The sequence below is a fragment of the Lynx rufus genome, unplaced genomic scaffold (genome assembly GCF_022079265.1).
Source record: "Lynx rufus isolate CCGP_SWC_20201006 ecotype Redwood Valley unplaced genomic scaffold, mLynRuf1.p SCAF_1, whole genome shotgun sequence".
Taxonomy (NCBI): Eukaryota; Metazoa; Chordata; class Mammalia; order Carnivora; family Felidae; genus Lynx; species Lynx rufus.
The window spans coordinates 38,814,010-38,826,726 of NW_025814823.1; the positions used below are offsets into that span (position 1 = coordinate 38,814,010).

Here is a 12,717-nt window from a genome sequence, read left to right on the forward strand (position 1 = left end):
GGGAAAATTTAAGGTATGTACTTCTGATATGATTTCAGGTACTTCCTTGAGTGTATTTGGTGTCTTTTTTATTCAAAGGGAGTTAAGTCAATGGACTGAAGCAGTCTGCTAACTGAAGACATTAAGAATGGTTAGGAATTTGTTTCTCAGCTCAGACATCTGTTAAGTTGATCATATTATTATATCTCAATTTACTTTGACCCCTGAAGATGATTATGTTACTATCCCTGGTGTGACTCTGCAATTACCTAGTTGTCTAATATCTAGGAAAGAAAGGAAAAGTATTTTCTATTTATTGGGTCAATTTTATAGCTATAAATTTTTCCGTGAGTATTGTTTGGTTGCATCTCACATCTCAAAGCTTTTTTTGTTACGCTTCTGGTTTTCTAAAATTAAGGTATGATTGACATACAATGTTTTGTTAATTTTAGCTGTACCACATAATTTGATATTTGTATGTATTGCAAAATGATCACCACATTTACAGAATTTGTGTGTGAGTGATGAAAACTTTTAAGATCTACTTTCTCAGCAACTTTAAGATATACAATAAAGTTATTACACTGATAAGAACAGATACTACACTTGATCTTAGCCAAAAGGCCGAGAAGCGATTACAATAAAGTTATTAATTATGGTCACCATGCTGTAAATCCCAGTGACTTACTTAATGTATTACTGTACCCTTCACTTCCTTCACCATTTCTCACACCCCAACCCTCTGCCTCTGGCAACCACCAATCTGTTCTCTGTGTCTATGAGCTTAGGTTTGTTTATTTATTTTAGGTTCTACATATAAGTGAGATGATATGGTTTTTGTCTTTTCTGTCTGCCTTATTTCATTAAGCATAATGCCTTCAAGGTCCATCCATGTTGTCACAAATGCAAGATTTCAGTCTTTTTTTTATGTTGAATAACATTCTGTTGTGTATATAGACCACATTTTCTTCATCAATTCATCCATCACTGGACACTTTAGGTTGTTTCCATATCTTGGCTAATGTAAATAATGCAGTGAATGTGGGGATGCATGTATCTTTTCAAGTTAGTGTTTTTGTTTTTGGTTAAATGCCCAAAATTGGAGTTGCTAGATCTTACAGTAGTTCTATTTTTAATTTTTTGAGGAACCTGCATACTGTTTTCCATACTGGGTGCACCAATTTACACTCCCACGAATTGTGCACCAGGGTTTTGTTTACCCACATCCTTACCAGCACTTATTTCTTCTCTTTTTGATAAGAGTCTTTCCAGTCGGTGTGAGGCGATCCCTCATTGTAGTTTTGCTTTGAATTTTTCTGATGACTAGAAATGTTGGGCATCTTTTCTTATACTTGTTAGCCATACGTATGTCTTTGGACAAATGTCTATTCAGATGCTCCACCCATTTTTAAGTGGGATTGTTGGCTTTTTCTATTGAGTTTTTATATAATTTTGGATATTAACTTATCAGATATATGATTTGCATATATTTTCTCCAATTCTGTAGCTTGCCTTTTCATTTCACTAGTTTTTTACTGTGTAGAAAATTTTTAGATTGATATAGGCCCACTTATTTTTTTTAAATAAGTAGCTACTTATTTATTTTTTTATTTATATATTTATTTTTTAGTGAGCTCTACATCCAATGTAGGGCTTGAAGTCACCACTCTGAGATCAAGAATCACATGGTCTACTGACTGAACCAGCTAGGTGTCCCTAGTCCCACTTATGTAGTCCCCCTTATTTTGTTGCCTTTGCTTTTGGTGTCAGATTGAAAAATTATTACAAGACCAGTGTCAAGAAGCTTATCATCTATGTTTTCTTCTAGGATTTTTATGGTTTCACGCCTTACATTCAAGCCTATAATTCATTTTGAGTTAATTTTTGTGTGTGGTATAAGATAATGATCCGATATTATTCTTTTGCATGTAGCTGTCTAGTATTCCCAACACCATTTATTGAATACTGTCCCTTTACTATTGTACATTCTTGGGTCCTTTTTAATAAATTAACTGAGCATATATGCAAGAGTTTATTTCTGGACTCTGTCTTCTGTTCCATTGATCTTTATGTCTGTTTTTATGCCAATACCATACTGTTTTGATTACTATAGCTTTATAATAGAGTTTGAAGTGAGGGAATATAATGCCTCTAGCTTTGTTCTTCTTTCTCAAGATTGCTTTGACATTACAGGGTCTTTTGTGGTTCCATACTTCTGATTTTTTTAGACATTGTTTTTTAGAAAAGTCGTAGGTTTACATTAAAATTAAGAGAGAAGTACAGAGGTTTTCCATATACCCTTTGCTCCCAAACATAAAAAACCTTTCCCATTATCAACATCACTAACCAGAATGGTACTTTCTTTTTTTTTAAACAAATATGGACTTACATGGATACATCATAATTACCCAAAGTACATAGTTTACCTCAGGATTCACTTTTTCTGTTATACATTCAGTGGGTTTGGACAAATGTGTAATGGAATATACCAGTCATTATAATATCATTATAATCATCTGTTTTTGCCTGTTAATCTCCTCATCCCCATCCCTAGAAACCACAGATCTTTGTATTATCTCCATACTTTTGCATTTTCCAGAATGTCTATAGTTGAAATCATATAGTATGTAGCCTTTCAAGATTGGTTTCTTTCACTTAGTAATATGCACTTAAAATTCCTCCAGGTCTTTTTGTGACCTGATAGCTCATTTCTTTTTAGTGATGAATAATATTCCATTATCTGAATGTATTCGAGTTTGTTTATTCATTTACTTACTGAAGGACATCTTAGGAATTACCAAATTTTGGCAATTATGAAAAAAACTATAAAAATATTTATGCAGGTTTTTTTGTGAATGTAAGTTTTCACCTACTTTGGATAAATACCACAGAATGTGATTGCTGGATTGTATGGTAAGAGAACTTCGGTTTTATAGAAGACTGTCAAACTGTCCTCCAAAGTGGCTGCACCGTTATGCATTCCCACCAACAGTGTCTGAGGTTTCCTATTTCTCTACATCCTGGTCAGCATTTGGTGTTGTCATTGTTCCCAATTTTGAGCATTCTAGTAGACCGGTAGTAGAGGTACCTCGTTGTTTTCAGTTGCATTTCCCTGATGGCATTAAAATATGCAGTGTCTTTTCATATGCTTATTTTCATCTATATACTTTTGTGAGATATTTGTCTCTCATTTTTTATATTAAATTGTCCCATTTTTTATTCCTAAGTAGTTTAAAACTGCAGTTTGTTTCTGCTATTACACAAAATTAATTTAAATATTTAAACTGAAATTGGTTAATTTTATTTCATTTTGGTAATGGACCATTATAGAATATAACTATTTTCCCTTTGGAATTATTTCCCCCCCAATGGCTACACTTTATAGCACATATAATTGACGTATATCACTGGGTAAGCTTAAGGTATACAATATGATGATACGATACATGTATATATTGTAAAATGGTCACTACATGTTGGTGAACACATCCATCAAGTCACATAATTACCATTCTATTATTATTATGGTAAGCTCAAATATAATCTTTCAGAATGTAAAATCTACACATATTTATGTCTGTATGTAAGGATGAATATATGTATGTTCATTTTTTTATTGATTTTAACGTTTTGTGTTTGTAGATACTTTCTCAACTTGAGTGAGTTCTTGACTGAGAGATTTTAAGTTCACAATAGTTGCTCATTAGAACTTGCCAAATGTTTTTATATAAAATTTCATACTTTTTAAATAATGTCTTATGTGACATATCTGGTAGAAATTTGAATATATTTTGTTTCCTTTGGAGTTTGCCAGTTTTGTTTCTGTTATTTTATCTTTGGGTATTTTAAGAGTTTTTATGGTATTCTGAAATTTTATTATAGTCTGTTGAGTTTTAGTAATACATTTGGATTTGCACTACTCTATTTTTAAAAATTTTTTAATGTTTATTTTTGAGAGCGAGTGTGAGCAGGGAGGGACAGAGAGAGGGGGAGACACAGAATCCAAAGCAGGCTCCAGGCTCTGAGCTGTCAGCACAGAGCCTGATGCGGGTCTCAAACCCACAAACCATGAGATCATGACCTGAGCCGAAGTCAGACGCTCAACTGACTGAACCACCCCGGTGCCCCTACTTAGCTATTTTAATTCCACTGCAGTGGGCATCTTCATCTCTGGGATTTTTTTTTTTTTAAGTCACTGGGTATTCTGTTCTAAACTTTCTTCTTTCCCATGATGAAAATTCTGGGACTTCTCTATTACATGCATGTTTTCTCTTTTAACTTGTCCCTCTTACTTTCCTCACTTTGTGTCTAATGCTATATTGTATACAAAATGATAAACCTCTACAATTCTAGCAAGTAATTTATTTTGAACAGTTTACTTACAGAGCCAGTTTTTTTTTTAATTCCAGTTATATTAGTTTCAGGTGTGCAACATAGTGATTCAACAATTCTATACTTTACTCAGGATTCATTACAATAAGTGTACTCTTAATTCCCTTCACCTATTTCACCCATTCTCTGCCCCCCACCCACATCCCCTCTGGTAATCACCAGTTTGTTCTCTATGGTTAAAAGTCTGTTTTTTGATTTGTCTCTTTTTCCTTTGTCTTGTATATTAAATTCCACATATTAGTGAAATCATACAGTATTTGTCTTTCTCTGACTTATTTCACCTAGCATTATACTATCTAGCTCCATCAATGTTGTTGTAAATGGAAAGATTTCATTCATTTTTTGACTGAATAGTACTCCTGTGTGTGTGTGTGTCTGTGTGTCTGTGTGTCTGTGTGTGCACTTGCACGCACACACAGACACACACCACTTCTTCCTTATCCATTCATCTATCCATGGTTACTTGGTCTGTTTGCATAATTTGGCTGTTTTAACTAATGCTACAATAAACACAGGGGTATATATATTTTTTATAATTAGCATTTTCATATTATTTAGGTAAATACCCAGTAATGCAATTAATGAATCATAGGTCATTCTATTTTTAATTTTTTGAGGAATCTCCATACTGTTTTTCAGAGTCGGCACACCAGTTTGCATTCCCACCAACAGTGCATGAGCGTTCCTTTTTCTCCACATCTTCACCAATACTTGTTTCTTGTGTTTTTGAATTTAGCCATTCTAACAGGTGTGAGATTGTACTTCATTGTGGTTTTGATTTCCCTGATGGTGAGTGATGTTGAGCATCTTTTCACTTGTCTGTTGGCCATCTGGATGTTTTCTTGGCAAAAAGCTTATTCATGTCTTCTGCTCATTTTTTAATTGGCTTATTGAGTTTTTTGGGTGTTGAGTTTATAAGTTATATATTTTGGATGCTAACCCTTTATTGGATATGTCATTTGCAGATATCTTCTCCCATTCAGTAGGCTTTTAGTTTTATTCATTGTTTCCTTTGCTGTGCAGAAGCTTTTTGTTTTGATATAGACCAACAGTTCATTTTTGCTTTTACTTCCCTTGCCTCAGAAGACATATCCAGAAAGTGTTTGCTTCGGCTGATGTCAGAAAAATTATTGCCTGTGCTCACTTCTAGGATTTGTATGGTTTTAGGTCTTATATTTAAATCTTTAACCCATTTGGAGTTTATTTTTGCTTATTGAGTTTGCTCAATAAAAAATTTGCTGCTTTCTAATGAAATACAAAGGTTTCATTACACAAACTCTGTTGAACTTCCTTGAAATTGTTCTTGAGTAATCCCTTAGCCTTAAGATATCACTGAACTACAAATATTTTATTCAATATCACGTTTCAGTGTGTCTCTGGCTCTTACATGCATGGAGAGAAATAATTTCTGAATTTTGAAAGCAATAGGTGATCTTCCCTGATACAGATAGTAAGGATTATAAAAAAAAAGACAACAATAAAACAACAACAACAACAGCAATAAAAAGTACAGTAGAGCAAGATTGTAAGTTTGTAACCTTCCTTACATTCACAGCTTCAAAGACAGGAAACATTCTCCATTAGCAAGTTTAGAAGTTTGGCCAAGATTTCTTCTTGTCGTCCTTTTAATCTTATGGATTTTTAAAATATGGCTTTAAAATTAGAGTGTAGGGGACACCTGGGTGGCTTAGTTGGTTGAGCATCCAACTTCGTCTCAGGTCATTATCTCAGTTTGTGAGTCCCAGCCCCACATAGGGCTCTATGCTGACAGCGTGGAGCCTAGAGCCTGTTTCAGATTCTGTCTCCCTCTCTCTCTCTGCCTCTCTCCTGCTTGTGCTTACCCACTCGCTCTCTCTCCCTCTCTGTCTCTCAAAAACAAACATTAAAAAAAAATTTTTAAATGGATAAATAAAATTAGAGCTTTTGATTATGCCATAGATACTAATATTTTGAGTAAGTTAATTGTATGTGGATGACCTTTGACAGCATCATCCAGGATGATTTATAAAAATGCAGATCCTGAAACCTCCCAATCTTTTGTGATAGTTTCACGTAATGTGCATTTTAACAAGCTCCCCAGTGATACTTCCACTCACAAAAGGTTGGGTATCACTGATAAGAACATTCTCTGACATATTTGCAAACTTCATTATGTTAGAGATTTTGAGAATATGGAAAACAATCTTTTATTTCTCCGAGAAATGCTGTCAACATGAACACTGATATTCATTGAGAGGGAAAGGGAAAGTTAAAAATAAAAGTATCAGTAAAGTACATGAATATCTATGTTCTTAACTCTCCATTAACATGAAACAAATATGCCAGATGGTAAATGCCCTACTTACAAAACACCGGGAATTGACTGATCCCCAAGCAGAGATCCCTAGAAAGTAATTTGTGTCACTCAAGGCAACAAAACATATTGATAAATTGTGCTCAGTGTTCATGAAAATGATTGGATTCAAACCGAGGAACTTGAACATGTGGCATTATGGAGCAGAGAGCATTTAGTTTATTAAATAAAGTTCTCTCACAAATATCCCATACCAGAGAGCAAAAATAAAAGCAGTAGTATAATGACTTTCTTAATTGCTATAAGATTAAGAAGTATTGAAACTTAACTTTTGGTTATGTATCATATTAATATATATATGAATTATTTTTTCAGATACCATAAATAACCATAAGAGTTAGAGAAATATATGCTCAGAAGGTCCTTGTAATTTTAGACATTCTGTGGCAGTAATATAACTTTTCTTAGAAAATATATTACATCTTCAGGTGGGTCAGTTACCACCATTTAAGTTATTTTAATTCTGAATGATGATTGTACATTGATTTTTAAAGATTAATTCTAAATTGCAGGCATGCTTTTAAATTTTTTACTTTTTTTTTTTTTTTTTTGAGGGAGAGAGAGACATGGAGCACAAGCGAGGGCGGGACAGAGAGAGAGGGAGACAAAGAATCCAAAGCAGGATCCAGGTTCTGAGCTGTCAGCACAGAACCTGACGTGGAGCTTGAACCCACCAACAGTGGGATCACGACCTGAGCCAAAGTCGGATACTTAACTGAATGAGCCACCCAAGCACCCCAGCATGTTTTTTTTTAAGATATGTAGTAATCTTACCAGTAAAATTTGGTATTAAACCAGAACTCATATTTATTGAGCATTGTCCTAGATGTTTAACATAGATTTTTCTCTCATTTCTCATTTACTAAACCAAAGTTACTCTTCAGATAAGTTTGTAAAAACCTGAGGATGAGAAGGCTTAAATAATTCAAATTCAAATTTGTCCAAGTGATTCCAAACCAAAGCTTTCTTTTACACTAAAATGTCATATATTACTGGTAAATTTTTTTGGTCTTCCATTTATACAGTGCATGCATTTGTATTTTCACTCTTTTCTGATTTTATACTTAATATATTTTTGGGTGGGTAGAAATTTGGTAAATACATAGCCATTCACATATTACTATCCACAGATAATTGATTATAAATCTGATGTGTGTGTTGTATATATAGTTTTCTGTATGTTTGAATTATGTATCTATCTAATCCTCTGTATTTATGTTTTACTTTTAGTTTGTTTTGTTTTTGTTGTTAAGCATCCCCTTTCTTTTAGAAACAACCATGGTTCTTTGAGGACCTGCACATTATTCATTCTAGAGAGAGAATGCCAAGCTCTTAACTGGCTCTACTGCTATAATAATGGTTGATTGATTCAAGGGTAGGCAACTGTCTTATAATGCTTTCCCAGAATGTTTTCAGATAGAATTCAGAGGAAAATTTCACTGTGTTAGAAATTGTGAAATACGAGACTTAGGAGCTGTCAATGACTATTTCTCCTACCAGGTTGAAAAGGACTGTATATAATGGAAGAAAAAAAGAGATCGGATCCATAAGATAGGGTTTAATTAATACTAAAATATACACAATTTAAAAGTTTTGCCTTTTACTCTGCATTTAATCTTGTATAATTAAAATTTAGATGTCATAAATAATCCAGGGTTTTTGATATCAAGGGAAAAATAATGTGAATTTAATAAGAACAAAGAAATAAATATTAATTTATTTTAAAAATATATATTCCCAAAAAATGTGACCAGAGTACAACAACTGATGGAGTCTACCTAAAAATATTAGATGCATGAAACACTTCATTTTGATAGGGAGAAAGACAGAAAGAAGGTAGCCTTTCTTACCACAGCATTCCTCTTAATGGCAGAGATTTTCCTACACCATGTATCAGATGTGACAGAAAAGTAGAGCACGCCTATTCCCAGAGAGGATCATTACACTTCACCTTAAAAACCTTTAAAATGGTTTTATTGATCAGACTTAACTCAGTGAAGTAGAACATGGAAAAGTTTTAGCTGTCTATAATCTCAACCTTCATTATGTTTTGTAGAATTCCCATTCCTCTCAATTAATGATATCCTAGGTGATTTGTATAACTTTCTGGGCACTTTTAGTTCATAAAAAGTTCAGTGAGTTGATTTTTAATTTTTAATTTATTAATTTTTACTAGTTTTATTAATGTTCAGTTTTTCAAGAATAAATTCAGGTATTAGTTTATTGGACATCCTTCCAGATAAGTTTTATACATATAAACACACATTTATATTTTTATTTTGCCCACCTTTTTACACCACTAACTATATACTTTGATTTATACTTGTTCATATCTTTGGGAAAAAAATTTGTAGTAAAATAGTGGACTCTTTCATTGTTTTTCAAGGATACAAATTATTCCATTAATGGATGTACCACAGTTATTTAACTGGTCTTTTATTTTGAGATATTCAGGTTGTTTCCAATATTTTACTCTTACATAATGCTACAGTATGCAGTGATTAACACTATATATGTCATTTCATACTGACTTTAATAAATTAATGGAAGAATTTTTTAGAAGTGGAATTCCTAGGATTGCATTATTTTCACATACACTGCAAAATTGCACTTCATATAGATTACAGTAATTTATAATTCAATTAGATATAACTAAGCTTCATGGTATCTTCATACCCTCCTAAAACTCTACTATTTATGCAACTTCTGGATCTTTGCTAGTATACTGAACAAACATTGGTGTGCCTATATAATTTTTATTTTATTTCTTTAATCAGGAATATTTGTATTTAGTATGTTTAAGGGTCATTAGCATTTCTTTTTCTGTTTGTCCATTTATATTCTTTGATTTTTTTTTTAATTTATATTGGCCTTTTTCAGTGGCCTATAGGGTTCAGTGTTAAGAAAATAGCATTGTTTCTTGTTATTAATTCTGAATATGTTTTTTGGATTTTGCTTATAATAATTTTTTCTATGTCGAAAACTTTAATATATGTTTTTATTTATATGTTTTGTTTTGTGGTTTCAGAAATTTTATGTTCTACTTAAAAAGGTCTTTCCATTCTAGGGCTGTAAAACCCCTAGTTTCTTTTAGTGTGTTTAATGATTTACTTTCTTTAAAATTAAACATGTGGTTGGGGCACCTGGGTGGCTTAGTGGGTTAAGCATCTGACTTTGGCCCAGATCATGACCTCGCAGTTTGTGGGCTGGAACCCTGCGTTAGGCTCTGTGCTGACAGCTCCCTCTCTCTCTGCCCCTTCCCCACTCATGCTCTGTCTCTCTCTGTCCCAAAAATGAATAAACATTAAAAAAAACTTTTTTAATGTGGTTGATGTGGAAATTATTTTTTGTGGGTTATGAAGTAAGAATTTTTTTATCTAGATTCCTCCTTCTTTAAAAATTCAAAATTTCCCAGTATTAATATTACATATTAATATTAATTACATATTAATTACATATTAATATTACATATTAATACTGGAAATTTAAGTATTAATATTACATATATCAATATAGTATTTGTTTATGTCTAGGGTTTCAATTATTATTCATTATGTATTCACATGCCAGTACCCCACTGTTTATATAGTGATGTTTTATGGTATATTTTATTTATTTATTATTTTTTTAACATTTATTTATTTTTGAGAGACAGAGAGAGACAGAGCATGAGCAGGGGAGGGGGGAGAGAGAGAGAGAGAGAGGGAGACACAAAATCTGAAGCAGGCTCCAGTCTCTGAGCTGTTTGTTAGCACACAGCCGGATATGGGGCTTGAACCCATGAACTGAGAGGCCATGACCTGAGCCAAAGTCAGATGCTCAACTGACTGAGCCACCCAGGCGCCCCTGATACATCTCAATATTAAGTAGGGTAAATCATTGATCATTTTGTTCAGAAGTTCCTTGTTTGTACTTTTTTATATTCTATATGAACTGTAGATTCATCTTTTTAGTTCCAAAACATCCTATTTACATTTTTCTTTAGATCACGTTAAAATTATAGTTTAGCTTAGGGAGTTCTGACCTATTTGTCAAGTTGTGTCTTCTCTTTAAAAAAAAATGTTTACTTATTTTAGAGAAAGAGAGAAAGAGACAGAGAGAGACTGAGAGCACTAGTGGGGAGCAGCAGAGAGATGGAGACAGAATCTGAAGCAGGCTCCAGCCTCTGAGCTGACAACAGAGAGACCAATGTGGGGCTCACACTCAGGAACCGCAATATCATGACTTGAGCTGAAGTCAGATGCTTAACCTACTAAGCCACCCAGGCACCGCTAAAGTTGTATCTCCTCTTGAAGCATATATCTTGCTTTATTTTGTGCAGCATTACATAGATAGTTTATTCAAAGAGCGCATTGCACATTATTTATTGAATGAGAATATCTTCTGACTATTTACGATAATGGATATTTGGCAAAATATTTCATCAAATGCACAACTTGACAAGTTAGATGAAATCTTTGCAGCTTCTCATTCTGTTTAAAGATGATTTCGTTACTTATTAAAAAGAGGAGAATGCACACAGATATCCCTTTTATATTCACAACTCAGCTGCAACATACGTATCTTTGAATTTCCCTTTAGTACATGAACATTTTTATATTCATGAAACTGGTAATTTAAACAAGAGAATTCATGCTCCTGATGCTTTAATATATTTATTAGATTATGTTTTTGGAACACTGCCAAGTCATCCTTATGACAGCCTGGGGATGTTTCTAAAAAGACATTATCTGGTTCTAATTAGTGATCATGATTTTTCCATTGGAGGATCATGACTGAAAATTTACTGTTTTATGTTATACTAAAATATTGAGAAATGGAGAAAGGAAATGTAGAAACTATATTTATATTTTAACTTAAAAGACAGGTGTATTTTTATCATAACAAAAAGAAAACAAACTAAAAAGATAGGATTAATTTTTACCTCTTTCAACACCAATTTTATTTTTTAAATTTTTACTGTGTATTTATTTTTGAGAGAGTGAGTGCAAGCAGAGGAGGGGCAGAGAGGGGGCCGGGGACAGAGGATCCAAAGCAGGCTCTGTGCTGACTGCACAGAGCCCCACCTGGGGTTTCAACTCACAAACCGCAAGCTCGTGACCTGAACTGAAGTGGGATGCTTAACTGACTGAGCCACCCAGGTACCTCAAAACCAATTAAAAAAAATTAACATTTATTTTTTTTTTTGAGAGACAGAGAGACAGAGCACAAGCAGGAGAGAGGCAGAGAGAGAGGGAGACACAGAATCCGAAGCAGGCTCCAGGCTCCGAACTGTCAGCCCAGCCCAACGCAGGGCTCGAACTCACAAACCCGGAGATCATGACCTGAGCCAAAGTTAGACGCTTACCTGACTGAGCAACCTAGGCAACCCAAGCCAATTTTATTTATTTAAAAAAATTTTTTTAATGTTTTTATTTATTTTTTAAGGAGAGAGAGAGCATGAGCAGGGGAAGAGCAGGGAGTGAGGGAGACACAGAATCTTAAGCAGGCTTCAGGCTCTGAGCTGTCAGCACAGCTCAGAACTTGAACTCACGAACTGTGAGATCATGACCTGAGCCGAAGTCAGATGCTCAACCGACTGAGCCACCCAGGCACCCCAATTTTAAATATAAGCAGTACCTATGCAGGTATTATAGTGGAAATACTTAAGCTCTCAAATCGAATGATAGTAAATGTCATTTTTATATAAAACTGTGGAACTGAAGAAAATATTGTATAAAGACAACACTATTCGTATTTAATGCTGATAAGTAAATATAGAGAAAGTTTTCATACTATTTTTAAGTGAGAGAATATACATAAGCCATTAACCAAAAATGTTAAGCATAGAAATAAATTTCTTGGCACTAAGAACACAGTGTTTAGAGATATCATGGATTATGATCTTGAAATTTGGCAATAGGGTAAGTGAGCATATAACATAGATAAAATAATTTAAAAAAACCTTTGACAATTTCAAAATAAGATTATTAATGATATTAATAAGTTAACAT

The 12,717-nt window shown here is 33.5% G+C and overlaps 1 pseudogene; it reads right to left on the reverse strand.

Moving 5' to 3' along the window:
- Positions 1-443: 443 nt before the first annotated feature.
- Positions 444-615, reverse strand: LOC124523729 (uncharacterized; annotated as a pseudogene).
- Between the last annotated feature and the right edge of the window lie 12,102 nt (positions 616-12,717).